The 16260-nt window shown below is 36.6% G+C and overlaps 1 long non-coding RNA gene across 1 annotated transcript in view; it reads left to right on the top strand.

Annotated features, from left to right (window-relative positions):
- Window positions 1-16260, top strand: part of LOC108588458 (uncharacterized) — a 182147-nt gene that overhangs the window by 73975 nt on the left and 91912 nt on the right. The window contains exon 6 of the long non-coding RNA XR_013527426.1: window positions 6786-6879. This is a non-coding gene — a long non-coding RNA (uncharacterized LOC108588458). The remainder of the gene's footprint in view (window positions 1-6785; window positions 6880-16260) is intronic.

Raw genomic sequence — 16260 nt, forward strand, 5'->3', positions numbered from 1 at the left:
GGAGCAGATGTAAGGAAGGCACAAAACATGCCAGGAAGTCATGGCGCGTCTTTGCTATTGGATGAGTCATTTTACTTCACATGTTTTTATTCTGATATTAGTAGGATATATACTACTTTTCAAGTCAATATATCTTACTGGAAAAATCTTTTGTGTGTGGTGTGTGTATGCATGGCGTGTGTACAGCGTGCATGTCAGAGTTTTCTCTACCCCTGAAAAAGTCATATAAATAGGATTTTATTGCTAAAATATCCAACATAAAATGCAGACTGACATAATCTTCTCATTATTATTATCCTTAATGCAATGTAATGTACTGAGCCAGAAAAATAATATTGCAGTTTGCTTTCAGCTTTTTATATTGGTTGGAAGCTAATTTAAAAAAAGAAGACTCAAAGTTGGTGCTGATCAGCCATCTTTTATCAAGTTTGTGTATCATGCATTTGCTCCATTTTTTTTTTTTTGCCATGTAAAGTCTTCTGAAAATTGAAAACTAATTTATTATCATGTAGTTATTAGCACAATCACAAAAGAGGTCACTGGTCTTTCCTTTAATTTCTGTCACAGGCTGCAGGCCGTATTATGCTAAATCAAGGATACGGGGAGATAATTAACATAGCAACTCTGGCAAGTTTAATAGGTGAGTGATGAACATTTAGAGTTTGGCTTCGAAATCCATGTCTTAATTACCACCTGCCTGCCTGCGGTGACAAGGATGGAGCTCTAGCACACCTATTACAGATACACTCTTTGGGCAGAAGTTTTCATGAGTTGTTTGTAAAACTATTATTAGATTGAAAGATTTCAAGGCAAGAAAGTAAGAAAAGGATTTTGTGGTTTGTTTCTTTAGAAAAAAAAAAAAAAAGGTGAGACATCTTAAGCCATTTCAATGTGTGGCTCTTCCAGAAGCATCCACTCTACTGCAAGAGTTCTCTCTGGGGGGCTGTTGTCCTCCGGGGGACATATGGTACCGTCTAGAGACATTTTTGGTTGTCACATCTGGGGGAGGATGCTATTTGCATCTCGTGAGTAGAAGCCAGGGATCCTGCAAAACCTCCTATAATGCACAGCACAGCCACCCCCTCAACACCCACACAATAAAGAATTGGCCCCAAATGTTAATAGCGCCAAGGTGCAGAAACCCTGCTCCAGAAGCATCCACTCCATCCCTTGTTATTTTTTGCCACTGGTTGCCAACAGGTGTCACCGCAGGCCCATTTCTATCTGCAGCGTTATCAAAGAGTCCATAAACTCTTGTAACATATGGAACGAAATCCCAACTGCAAAGCTTTTGTGGAAGGCAGTTACATGCTGGTGAGCTGAGGCCTATGTAACCAAAATTGATCAATTACACAAATTAAGCATAGCCCTTAAGGAATTTATTTTATTGGTCTGGACATCTGTTGCAGTATTGTCCAAATCCAAAACTCAAATGGTGCCTTGGGTTGCCAAGTTAGGCAAGAAAATCTAGTAGCTATAAAAGTACAACTGAAAACCCTATATTAATATCACGTCCATCTGCTGAATGTTACATAAATATGCAGACTTTTTATTTTCCTTGGGAATAACATTTATTTTTACAGTGCCCAGTTTGACATTCTTATGACATTCTGTTCAGTTTATTACATTGTAACTTTAAATGTTTCTTCAAAAATGCATTTATAATGTTGTTGTTAATCTTTTTTCAAGGGTCTGTACCACCTGTTTAACTTATAGTTAAATAGAGAAGTCCTTTTTCTTATAGGAAGAATGGGAAATCTTTGGACAAAGAGGCTCAGAAAAGATTTTGAGTAACACTTGTGTAGTGTAAAGGGAAATTATATAACAGCCATGAATGCTAATATTCCATCCTGCTCTTTTACAAGTTGAAATGTAATCTCCATTTTAAACTAAATTAGCATCATTTCCAAACAGAGTATCATATTTATATCAGATTTATACAACCACATCAGATTACTATTAACATGTAAAATAGTCTCTTTTATGCTGCGGGTAAAAAATAGATTGAAGAGAATGATTTGATTTCCACTTTAATGTCAGGGATTTAAATTAATCTGAGTGGACATGTTTAGGTTGAGAGTTGCTCCAACACTGAAGAAACAGCAGGTAGGGGCGGTTTTACCTTAAGAACCTGTTGTGATCCTGGCACGAAGAAAACCTTGCAGTTATAAAAGTACATCTGAAAATCATGATGTTCCTATCATGTCCATCTGCCGAATGTTAAATAAATATGTTGGTTGGTTATTTAAATATGTTCAGTGGCTAAGCCAACTGGAAAATTATAGGATATGTGTAGGAAAACTTAGAGGACATTTTTCTTCATGTTTTTCCCCCTTCATTCTCAGTCTATATATTCAGGAAAACACTTTTTAGCAGTCAATTATTGAATGAATTCTAGTCTAATAATAAGAGCATCTAGAAGGGTCAGGGAAACTTAAAAAGCAAAACCCAAACTGAACAAACAAACAAACAAACAAACCAGTGCAAACAAAACTTGGCACAGGCATTGGGGAGATTTCCTTACGGTGCTTTCTATTTTAAAAGAAGAAAAAGATAGCATTTTATTGGATTTATTTTAAAAGAGTATTTTTAACTGCAAAGGTGGTTCATATTTACTATGGGACATTTAAGTTATATGAATCTAAAAGTGTATTCAAAAGTTTTTATTTTAAATTTTTTAAGTGAAAATATATTAACCCATAATTAGAAGGGTGTGAGATTCAAGAAAAGGGTAACAATAGGTATTGGTTTTTTCTTTACTAGAAAGTCATGATTCACGGACTCTCATTTGTACCAGAATTCTTATATCCCCCCACACTTGGAACTAAAGAAGAGAGGGTTGTCTGGATAAAACCCAAATATATTCACTTTTAGTGAAACACATTTCCAATGTAAAAGAAGATAAACTTTCAGGGAAACACAGAAGATGTCTGAGAGTCTGAATTGGCCATGAAGGCAAGAGAAGCCAGTTTCTTGCCATTTCTGCATTGGTGGACTAATCTTGTTTAAAATAAGATGAGATACTTCTTTTACAGCTGTGACTGTACTGGAAAAGGAGGTGCATAACTCCTCCAAGGTCACCTGCAAAGAATTTTCATGCCAGAGGTTGCCTGATAGAAATGTGGGCTGAATAACTCATTGAGGAAGGGCGACATAAAGGAGCATCTACCATACACATGGGGGACCTGATTTTTTTTTCCTGCATTTGTTGCTGTCATTTCCAAATCAAATAAGTTACTCCATTTTTATGGAGTGTGATAACCAACATGGAACCTCTTTCACAAAACAATTTGTGGTGCTGGGGGTAGAGTTTATAAAAAAGTATTTATATCTCTGAATTCAGCACTATATAAATATCTAGGAGGCCTTGGGATTTATATTTATGCACCCAGTTAAGTAGATGGATGGTTGAGAAGAGAAGGTAACTTGCTTTTGGAGAGATAGACCCTAACTGGCCAAACCAAGAATAACTCTTTTGATTCCCAATAGTCTTAAAACCAACAGGCATTTTCTTTTCCTGTTATAGAACCGCTGCATTTATTGAAGTCATAAGCCCGTAGTCTATCTTTAGACTCCTGATGTAATTTCTGAATCACCAACCATTTCTGAGACCACAAGATATTTAAAAATAAGATAAGAAATATTGACTGAGACTCCCTGAAGCCTGCAAGGGAAACGAAGATATCACGGCAGAGGTTTACAGTGGAATTTCTCTCCTGTAGTTCGTGCACATTGAAAATGACATGATCTATCCCAAGGAGTAACTTAAGATCTGATCCACTTAAACAGCTCCAAGTGATTTATCATAAATGTGCTTATTTGGAAGGTTTAGCAGTAACCACTTATGGGAGGTGGTGGGGTTAACTACCAAAATTGTACATAACTTGGATCCTGTGTATGGCAATTAATCAAGAAATTATATTCTTTGACTTTCTAACAACCCACACAGAGTGCTACATCTGTGGCATGTTTAAAGAGAGAGAGGGATGAAATATTTCTTCTAATAAAATGTTAATGGTTTTGTTTTGGAGAAAAAATATTGAATTATTGTGGTGTTAGATTTATCTGTATGAGGATTTGTTGAGTCACAGTCAGTAAGTACTTCTGACAGAAAACCAACTATGTCCTGAATACAATATTCCAGTCTTCTAAACGATTTCAGGATTATGGAGAGGCCCCTTTCTAATGCTGAAGAAAGAGCACAGGAATAAATGGTGTGATAGACAACTGTAGCAGTCGAAGTTATTACTGTGAGCATTTGTTAAATGTTCAAGAGTATTTGTTTAATCCAAAGCACATTGGATTATGTTAATCAAGACAGGTGAGGCTCCCATTGCTTTCTGGTGTCTTTCATGGGTATAACTTGCACCCACTTATGCGCTTTAGTCCTTATGTTTTCAAGATTGGGGGGCGGTGACTACTGTGGTTAGGAACCAGAATTCACTCCCTGGAGGGTTCCTTTTACAAATTCAATATCTGAAAACCTAAAAGCACTATCATCTAAAAAGGAAAATTTGGGGCAACAAAAGTGTCAAATGTATAATGTCATTTTCATTCCTATCATCCTTTGTGATGTGGTTCAAATGTCTTAATTTAATATTTCACTTTTCAATCATTAGCTTTTTAAAAATGACAATTTCACAAATACTTATGGAGCACCTACTTTGTACCTACACTGGCCAAGAGACAGAAAGATGGAATAATACCTGACTTCTACCTCTTAAGATCTCATAGTGCAGCAAAACAGAGGTGTAACAAATATTTATAATGTGAAAAGACTCATGAAACAGTCCAGTGCTGGACACTTATCGTAGTAGAGACACTGCATCAATTATTCTCTTTTACAGACAAGGGAACTGAACTTGTTGAGAGGTTAGATCCCACAGTTAACAAGAGGAGGGACCAGCATTTATCGGAAGCCCTGTGTGGTTCTGGATACTCACATAGTGCTGCCAGATGCCAGGCATTGTGTTTAGGGCTTTACACTCATGACAACCCTATGCAGGGGATACTATAATTATCACCATTTCACAGGTGAGCAAACTGAGCTCTGAGAAGGAACAACTTGACCAAGGTCATGCAGGTAATGTCAGAGCAGCAATTTGAATATAGGCTCTTGACAACTAAGCTTTACTGCTGTGAGACATGGAGATTTTTCTGCTTGGAGCTGTGGGAAGGTACAGAGATTAGGGCAAAGAAATTTTAAGAGATTAGAAATAGGGTCTTGATAAGGACTTTGAAGATAATGCCTCTATCAGACTTCCTTCTAATCTGAGTCAACTGAGCCTTTCAGAAATGTCTCTAAAAGTTATAGATCTGAATTTTAGTGAGAATCTATTCCATTCCTCACAGTGCGAAAGTCCAACGCAATGTCTGGGAATTCAGACTTATAAAAGTCATATAGAGGTAATTCTTCTTAAAAAAATCTTTTATTTTGGAGTAATTGTAGGCTCATAAGACGTTGTAAAAATAAGAGTGTTACAGTATGCCCTTCACCCAGCTTCCTCCAATGTTAACATTTTATATAACCATAGTACATATCAAAAGTGGGAAATTGACTTTGACAAAATACTATTCACTAGACCACAGATCATATGGAGATTTCATTAGTTTTCAGATGTACTCTATTGTTTTGTATAGGTCTTTTCAGTTTTATCACATTTATAGATTTGTGTAACCACCAAGGAGTAATTTGTTTTAAGCTGGCATAAAGAAAAAATAAAAAAAACTGTTTTGAACAATCTATCATTTTGTTGTATGGCATTGTTATGTTAAGGGGGCGCTTTGCCAAACATAGTACTCTTTTAAAATAAGTTATGTTTTAATGGAATACTACCATGATGTGAGAATGATTATTCATGGTAAAAAAAAAAAAAAAAGGCTACTATAAAAAAAAAAGATTCCCCTTAGGGGATATAAATTGATTCCATTAACAAAAATAAGGTTTCCATATATTTATTACTTAAAGCTTACTTGTTAGATTTAATTTTGAACATTTATAGATGGCAGTGATAGGCTCTTGGTTTTTCTGTGTATTTCTGCATATTTCAAATGAGTATGAGCAATACTGTATTGAGGTGTATATTGAAGTACATCATCTTCTATTATCATGGGAAACTGTCTATTGCCATTCAGAGCTTTTCATTTTGTAGCTCCTGTTTCGGAGAAGGATATGGAGGTAAAAACCCAAATTTTCAATGTGTTCCCAAAAGCCCCAGACGTCTGAGCTTAAAAAGGGGTTAAATTTTAATGAAAACATACCCTCTAGTCAATGTGCTTTAAATTATAATTTTAAAAGCCAATCATTTTCTTTTTTGACTGACGTGTGGCATTTTGGAGAAATTTTTAAATATTTAAAGTCTGTAAGAAATGAATTTGGGGGGCTTGTTGATATCATATTTAGAACAGGGGAAAAAAGGGATAGCTCGTAGTGGAGGGGTTGAATTAAACTGATTTGTAATTATGCATCACAAAGAGGTACAGTCACAGTGCCTCCATTTGTACGTGCATCTGTGCATCTGCCTCTGACCCCAGCTTTCTGGTTTCTGTCTCCTTTCTTTACAAAATCTTCAGTTATGCATAGATGCACACATTAGAGAGGAAATTGGGGCTAATGATTTAGGAATGTGCTAATTAATTCTCATTATGTCCTATGAACTGAGAGGATAGTGAAAGGTTGTCTGCATATGCATATACACTATGTATATTTTTCCACACAGTGTTTTCTTCTGGAGGAAAGTTATGCTGTTTCGTTTTGTTTTGTTTTGTTTTGTTTTCCTTTCTAGGTTCTTACACACACACAGTGACAGCTAGCAGAGTCTAAAGTGCTGGCATTATGACTTAGAGATGTGATAAAGAGAAACATCTACTGCAATTTCTGTAAGTAAATGTAGTGCCGGCATTGAGAGAACATACGTAATCAGATACCTGTTCTCCCTGAGTTTCTTAATTTAAGCCTCGAGATTCCTAATTAGCAGTTAGATTGCATCCATTGTTATTTTGTCTTTGGTTATCAATGATGATCAACCTTTGCTAAACAAAGATATGTCATCATGCTGAGGACACTCACGGATTTTTTTTTTAAAAAGGTTTTAACATTTGATAATAGGTTTTCCAATAGCTTGAAGGGTAGCTTTTAACATTTCTTTTCCAGCTGAAGTATTTCCTGAGTTCTGTCCAAGCCCTCTGTACTTAAAGAAAAGGCTTTTTGACACTGAATAGACAATGTTGTGGCTTTTTTTTTCCTTCTTGAGACAAATGTATAGGCATTTAGACCGCAACGTTGTACTCTCGTAATTGAGACACCTTGCAGAAATGGCAATTATAGGGTGACTCGTGTCAAAAATATTCAGAACAAATTACATTTTACCGATTTTTAAAAACTTTAAACGGTATTCTCTCCTCTTTCTCCTACCTCTCTTTCTACCTCCCTCCCACCCGCTCGTTTTTTCTTTTAAATATTAAGTAAACTATTGGCATTTTTACGTTTCATCAAAGTTGTTCCAGGATTTTTCCGGGTTTACTAAAACTCCAGATGGACTACTCAGAGCAAAACAATTACTGAAGCCTAAGGTGTCCTTAATTCCTGAAATGAAAAGAGAATGGATGCTCAGGACGTTCTGTTTTGCTCTGACTACCCGCTTGGCAGCTCGCTCAGAATATGCTTGCTCTCAACTTTGTTCCAGTTCTGTTTATTTTGTCCTGAGCTTAGTGAACTTTCCAAAGCCCTACTCTCCAAACAACACTTTTCCCCCCGCCCCATGAGCTGGAGTTTATTTTGTGCTTTCCCTTCATTCTATGGGTTGTGAATAATTTTAACACAAAGGAAAAAATCTCCTCCTGGCCACGAAGAGAAGGGGGAATTTTAAAATAAAGATAAAAATTGCTATTTTAGCCCCCAAAGCAAAGGGCTTGGGAAAGAAGAGGAATGGGGGGGAAAGTAAAACAACAAAGAAAAAAAAAAAACAGAAAAAAATTTTTTTATAAGAGTGACAGTACAAAACAGGTGTTTGAAGAAGCTTATGCAAAACAAATGACAAACTTAGCATTTAAGGGCCAAATACATGGTCCACATTTAAACTGCTTAGGTAATTTTTACTTATGAAATAAATACGCAGTTTTACAAATTTGAACATGGAGCAAATATTTACATATTGAAACTTAGGATTTCTTGATTAACAGTATGAAATGAGGCAATAGTCTTATTGAAAGCTATTTTTAATTGGGCTCATTGTAAATGTTTTGGTTAAAAGAAGAGATAAAAGTGAGCTTTGACCTCTGTGGAATGTTGAGGTTGGTGAAATTTCTGGTTCTAACTTTATCCTCAAATTGTCTCACAGAGAATTATATTTTACAAAGTTAAAAGAAGGCAGAAGAATCCTACTCTTTCTTTTAGGTTTGTCTAGCATCCAATCAGATATAGGTGAATAACAAGGACAGTACCATGGGACTCTAGGGGCCTTACTTAAGAGGCCCATACTAATGGCAACAGCACAACGGCACTATGTAGACATAAAAAAATTGTGATTGCAAATGCGCAGGCACAGTATAACACAATTATCCTTATAGTCTTAGGTTTTGGCACATTTCTTTTGAGCCCATGTATAGAACAGGACAACATGAAAAGTGAAATATTCAAGCCATGGAGAAAAGGAAAATATGCTGTTGTATTTTATTTATGGAATGCCCACTCTGTGCTGGTTCTCTATTGGTCCTAGAGAAGTATAACTGTGATCAAGGCAGACATAATTCCTGCCCCCATGGAGCTTACAATCTATTGCAGAGCTAGATCAGGGCAAAGGGTACGAAGTGTGAAGAATAAGAAGTAGAGAGTGCTATAGGAGTACCCAGAAAACTAAGGTTACTGGTTTAGTTGGTTTTTCCCCCTTTTCTTCTTCCCTCTCTTTTCTTCTTTACCCTCTCTTTTCCTTCTCTTTCCTTTCTTTCTCTCTATTTCCCCTTTCCCTCTTTCTCTTCCACTTGATCTTTATTTTCCAAACAGAATTCATCCAAACTCATTTTTAAAAAGAGAAACAGTCTAACATTATTTAGAAAGAGCAGCATATTATGATGGTTACAGCCATAGGCTTGGAAGAGTGTGACTCAGATTGGAATCCTGGCTCTGCCCTTAACTACCCTACATTCTTGGTCAAAAGATATTATCTTCGTTTCTTCTTTTATTAAAAGTAGACTAGAAATATGTACTTTTAAGAATTTATAGAAATTTTAGATGAGACCTCGTAAGTAAAGTCCCTTGCTTCCTTCCTGGCAGATAGTGATCATGCTAATATCATTAGGTACTACCATATTATTACTATTAGTATTATTATTTTCCTTTTTATTTTGTAGAAGCAATGTCTGTATTATACAACAGCTAAAAAATAGTGAATGATGATATCCATCAATTGAAATAATTTTCTCTAAAAACAATGACTAGCTTTGGTATTGTGTAATTCTTACGTTTTATTTTGTTTTGCCTTTCCACAAAAGTTGTTGTTTTTTGAATGTTAAATATAAAAACTATTTCCAATAAATAAATTTTTAGATAAGATACTGAAGCCACATTATTTACAATTGCATTGTGTTTTCCTCTGAACATTTTTAGAATTAAAGCTTGAGCCCAATTTCAATGAGCCCCTTTAGATGGCAGGAAATTTACTAATATTTACTTTGATTCAAGAATGAGACATATTTCTCAATGCACCCATATAGAGTAATGTGATAGATTTTTGTGTGTGACTTGTGAAATCAGTCATACTGTATTATAGACAAACCCTATATATGTGTGAATATGTGTTTATATAATTTGATAGCACTAAAGGTGAACCTCAAAAATTAAAATTGTTATAAATCTGTCCCTAATCGGAACATTTAAGAATCAGTCTTCATGAACACTTTTAGATTCTAGGAGTGCTCATGCTACGTCCCCATGTACAAAAGGTAAAGGTGACATAATAGTATCTAAAATTTAGATATCCTTCTTTCTGTTTGTGCATAGAGTGCATGTCCACCATTTCCAGTGCCAACCTAGGCTTTAGCATCATTGAACATCTCTCTTCCAAGAATGGTCCATTTACTCTCATGCCTTCTGTTTTGCTTGTGTGGTCTGATCAGCCTGAAATGCCTTTCCCTGTTGGGGCCAAATCTTACTTATCTTTTAAGGTCTGATTCCAATGTCAACTATTGTGTGGTTCATCTCCCAATCCCCCTGGGTGCAATAAACTGGTCCCTTCTTTGTACTCAATAACTCTTTGTTCCTTTCTTGGTACATGACAGCTGTTTGAGCATCTTTTCACCCCTCCACACCAGAAACTCCTCAGTGGTGACATCTATGCCCTATTCACCTTTCCAGAAAAACCTGATTCCTGTCTTCAAGGAGTTTCCTGTCTAGGCAAGGAAGCAGACACATAAACATAGAATTATGTTGCAATTGTGTTTGGAAAGTGATGTAAAACAATTGTCTAAATTAGTGTACACAGATGATCACTAATTTACTAAAGAACCTTGCTTTTCTCATATAAGGACTGAGCAGTCGGTATGTAGGTGTAGTCTTTTTCTTAAAATAGCAATGTTTTCCCTGTCTTCATATCAATATTTATGTTGTTGCTCATGCTCTGTTAAAATAAAACAAAATCTTTCAAATGACATTGTATATCTAATGTTAGTGATGGGAATTTAGGAGTCTGTTGAAATTGTGACACATAGCAGGACTGATGTTTCGTACTCCAAACCAAATAAAGTTTCACTGAACCTTAGCTGTAAGCTAAGACTTTAAGTGCCATTTATTTGTTGAGTTTTGTTACTCTAAATTGCTCAGCTTGGCACAAGACTTTTTAAAGAAATTATAGTTTAATTGGTTTGTGGTTTATTTTCTATTATATTAAAATGACCTGCTTATATTAAAATGACATGTCTTTCAAAACCTACTAGTGCCTTAAAACGTTGTAGTGATAAAAGATTTCCAAATGTTATTTTCAAAAACAAGGAAAAGGATTTCAGACAAACACATAACTCATAGCTCAGTATAGTGGATTATGTTGAGCTCCTGGATGTAGCTATAAAATCATCTTCTCTTTCATATATGCCTAGAGTTTGGGGCTTTTGGAAAATGTTTTCTATTACTGTGATTTTTCGGTACGTTTTTTTTTAATATTCACTCTGAGATAGTCCTATTACAGCAGGCTCATAACACCATAACCTTTATCCATATATAGCCAGGCAAAGCTTTCTGCTGTTAAGTAGAACTTATGAATACTTTAGAGAAGGAAAGCATTGCTATTCTTGAGCAAATTCGGAAAGTTTAGAAACATTATTTTGAAATGTGCTTCCTTAAAGTCAGAAGAACTTAATTAAGTTCCCAGGGTTAATTGTTTCTGAAGTGTTAACATGTCATTTGTCTATTCAAACTCCAAAGCAAATCTAATACGGGATTTAATAACCTGTTTATGTGAATAGAAATTTAGGGTGGGGGTGGCGTGGGAGAAGAGGGAAAAGCTAATAGGCTTTTACCTAGTTAGTGGGTTTAAGGAAGAATTCTTTCTGTCTTCATTGGAAACAAAAGGTAAATCCTATGTTCAAAACTCCTTCTATTTGGGAGTATAAATTGGGATGACAAGGAAGTTTTGGAACAAAACAGTATTTTTACACTTTGTTCATTTCATATTTATCACTAGCTTGTTTGCTAATTTTCATTTGCAAGAGGCAATTCTTCCAGCTAACTGGGTGCCTCAATGGGCCACTGATTTCTTTGAAGTGACAGTCTGTAAATATGCATAAAAAAGGGATGCAATTAGCGTGTGAGTAGTTCAGTGCAGCCTGATTCCATTGGCAAGTTTACCCACAGTGTTGATAAGCTACATTATCTAGAAAATTGGCCGCTGAAAAACAGCACCTCTGATTGCCAGCAAAGGTTCCAGATAACAGGGTGCTGAAGAGAAATATAATTGAGGTTGAATATATTAACCAAGGTGTCACATGCTCCTTAGAAGCTCTAATTTATCAGCATGTTGGAATTTTTATTAACATTTGGAATGCGTTTCTACCACACTAATGAAGTGGAATTGGCAGTTCAGGTTTTAGTTATTGTCATTTCTGAGAAGTTAAATGTAATTTCTCGTTAGACACAGTTATGTAAATATATTTGTTCAGGGGCTGAAAAAAATTATACATTTTACAAAATACAAATATGTTGTTAAGAGGCAGTGTGACAAATCAGTGATGGCTCGAGTTCTGAAAATCAGCCATGTATTTATGCTGCATTTTGTACATTACAGTCTTCTTTGTGGGGGGAATTTGAGAGAAATGAAGGAAGGTTAATTTCATTAACTCTGCGACTGGCTCGCCATTGTGAGAAAACAGTTCAAATTAGCCACTGTTTTAGTAGGCTAGCACGTCTAAAAGGATTTTATGATTAAACTATTTTTTTTTAATGAAAATTTGCTCAAATTATAAGGTGAATTAAGCTTTCATGGAAGATACCTGCTTTTCTTTTTTCTATTCTTCTTGGAAATGCCCAAGACTTCTCTATTCATTATCTAATTCCAACAAATAGGTTTGAAAGATATTTGTTAACAAGACTATTAATTTCTATCATAAAACAGAGATGTGCAAATTTGAAATTATTTTAGATTGCACACATATGTGATAACGCTGTATATTTTTTGAAGTAAGGAAATAAAAATCATAAACTTGGGATGATGCTTCCTTAGGAATAGGAGGAAAGAGTCAGAGGTATCGGGGGAACATACGTCGGCGGTTTCAGCTGTATATTAATAGCTCCTGAGTTAGCCGATAGATTTCTGATTGTCCATTTCATTATGATAATTCATAATTACATAGATGTAACATACATGTTTATATAGATCCTGTATTGAAATATACAACATTTTCACAAGGGAATAACTCTATTTCTATTGACTCATAAATTTCATTTTCCCATGGAAATGATTATGAATTACAGTCTGTAGAGCACTGTGTATTCATAACATGCTTAGTATTAGTTAATTGCACACATCTCCGACCTCAGGGAATGATGCTGCATTTTTCCTCCATTAGTAATAGATATGGTGGTCACAAGGCAATGGTTCCCTAGAGACAAATGACCCATGGAAGACATTCTGAGCTTTCCCTTTGCATTCACTCCTTAGCAACTGCCAGTCTTCTATTGTCCTATAGGGCTCCTAATTTCATTCCTTCTTCTCCTACTGGCTGCTACCACTCTTGACATGCCTTGACCCAGTTTATTCCTGCCTCAATACTTCCATGCATTTCACACACTTATCCTCCAGCCCTCAACTGTAAACTTCTCATCTCTATCACCTATCCCATCGCATGTGTGTGGGGGCAGGATTTAGAAGGTGGGTTTGGGAGGAGTGGTGTTCCCTTTATTAGCAGGAACTTCTGGTTGGAATTATTGAAACTGACACAGGAGAATCTCATCCCTGTTGGACAGTTACTCTTAGGATGCCCATTATGGTAGATGTGGCAAATTGTCATTTAGCACACATTTTGCTTTTCTTCCAGTGTTACCAGTTAGATAGCTAAAATCTGTAATTCTCAGACTCTCTTGCAGCTAGGGTTCTGGGAAAAAATTAGGTTCACATAGGTGCATGCAGGTGCCATTTGAAAGATAATGTTCTAAGTGTGGTTCATGAAGTCCCTTGATGTGGAGTGGCAATGTGGTGGCCTGGATTCTAGATCATGCTTATATCACTGTGTCTTTGAACTTAGCTGTTCTGTGGGTGGAATTCAGATTCCCCATATTCTTGAGCAAGCAGATAGGGAGATTCCCCTGGCAGGCCAATTTTTCAGTGTGGATGCCTCGATTTACCTGCTTCTTTGGCCCTTCTTACAATTTTGCAGGCTCTTATTTCTGTGTATTAAATCCCTTTCTACTAAAGTTGTTTGCTTTTAAGCAACTGAACCCTGATCAATACCCCCACAATTCTGGTTCAGATGACTCTATAACAGGGTCAGGCCCAGAGTAAGGCAATAGAGGCACCCATGGCACAAAACTTAAGCTGTTGGGCACTTTCAGGGTCATGGAAGTGTCTCTTTAAATTTTATGTCCTGGACAACTCTCTTGCCTCACTTTAGTGCTGGCTAAGCTCAATAAGCAAACAGCAGATGTTATTTATTATAAAAATAATCAAATCACATCTATAACAGATGTTGGCAAAATACAATCCATGGACTAGATCTGACCCACTGCCTGTTTCTATAAATAGAGTTCAGTTGGAACACAGCCATGCTCTTCTTTTATGTGCTGTCTATGGCTGCTTTTGCACTAGAAGAGCAGAATTGGGTAGTTGGAACAGAGACTGCAAAGCACAAAATATTTACTCTCTGACCATTTACAGAAAAAGTTTGCAAATTCATGCTCTATATGCTACTGTGAATATGCCTAAATGTGTGGGGTAAGACTGCCTGAGATCAAATTCTGGTTCCTCTCTGAGTCTCTGGCCAAGTCGCTTAACTTCCATGGAGTGGTGTGCTGGAATCACCCAGAACTTGTGGGTATCTCTTGTTAACTCTAGGTTCATTGACCATCTTAATTGCCCAAAATCAGCTGGTGGGAGTGTTTCCCCTAGGAAAATTGGCAAATGCTACAAATCAAGGCTTCCCCAGAGACCCAGGAACAAAACCCTTGCTGCCTCCATAAGTATGGTTGGATCCCAACTTATGATGGTGTGACTTATGATTTTTTGACTTCACCATGCTGTGAAAGGGGCATGCATTCAGTAGAAGCCATGCTTCAAGTATCCCTACAGCTGTTGTTTTTCCCTTGCAGTACAGTAGTCAATAAACTAAATGAGATATTCAGCACTTTCCTATAAAATAGGCTTTGTTTCAGATGATTTTGCCCAAATGTATGCTAATGTAAGTGTTCTGAGCACACTTAAGGTAGATTGGGATAGGCTATGATGTTTGGTAGGTTAGGCAGATTAAATGCATTTTTGACTTATGATACTTTGAATTAATGGAGGATTTATCAAGACATAACCCCACTGTAAGTCAAGAGGCACCTGTGCTAGATTCGTCTTTTTCCAAATGATGTGACACACGCACAGTGCCCCATATGGAGCCCCTTTAGCCATCAGTGCACCCAGCCCCCAGCTGCTGTGAGTGCTGCAGCTAACAGCTTATAGCTGTGCCCTCCTTGGGGGTAGTCAATGGCTTGCTGATATGGGTAGCACAAAAGCCCAGCTCCTTTGCACCATTCTGTCATGCAATTTATTTTCCAGAATGCCTCTCTTGCCATGGGTTAGGCCATGGCTAGACTTTGCCTGGGATTCTTGATTGGCTTTTTCACCTTCGCTATCTGGCTTCACTTTTTTCATTACAGGTTTGTTCTAAAGAATTAAGTCCAGGATCCAGACTAGGTGCGGTGAGGACAGTGAAGTGCCTAGAGCACACAATGTCAGGATGCACTTGCTGTCAGGCCAAACAAGTTGTACAACCCTTCTAGGAGAAAGAAAATAGGTGCCTCCTAAAATTTTACAGCTTTGCTGTTTCCCTCTCCTTACCCTAGTCTTGTTTCTCCTTGCCCAAATAAATCACTTGCACTTGAATTTCTGCTTTAGCCTCTATTCCTAAGCAACCCAACCTAAGGCAAGTGGCAGTATAATGGATTGTTACTTATTGATTGTTTTAAGGACTAAATGAGTTAAGTTATGGGAAACAGAGTAGTGACTGAAACAATAACGGGAGGATGAACAAATGCATGTATAGGTAGAAAGTGTGATGAGACAGATTGCTTCTGTACCTTTGTGCATCCTCTTCACCCTACCTGCAGTGCATGTTCTGTTTCTGTTGGCTTATCTAAATGCCACTCTCCCCCTCCTCCCCACAAAACCCTATTTTGTCTATAAAACTCTCACTGGCTACAGCATTGTAAATGACATTAATTTACTCTACATAATTCTCCAATCCCTGACTCCATTTTTTTTTACCAAATAATTTTTCCTTTCATTGTGTTTATGTCTTATAGATCATTATCTGTAGGATAACTTACTTGAATAGATTAACAAATGTGGTAAAATCAATATAACAATATTGCAAAAATTATCCTTAGAAGTATGAAAAAAGATCCGATAACCTTTGGAAATGTAGTTCCTGGACCTTTTACTAAGTGTTCAAGAATAAGGACAAACCAGAGCCTATAGCTCACTCCATTTGCAGCCCAGGGAGGTGTTTATTTTGTAATGCCTACAAAAGTTGTTTCTTTGACTCTGAACAACAGACTTTTAATTGCTATATTGC

This window comes from Callithrix jacchus, chromosome 15 (assembly GCF_049354715.1).
Source record: "Callithrix jacchus isolate 240 chromosome 15, calJac240_pri, whole genome shotgun sequence".
Taxonomy (NCBI): Eukaryota; Metazoa; Chordata; class Mammalia; order Primates; family Cebidae; genus Callithrix; species Callithrix jacchus.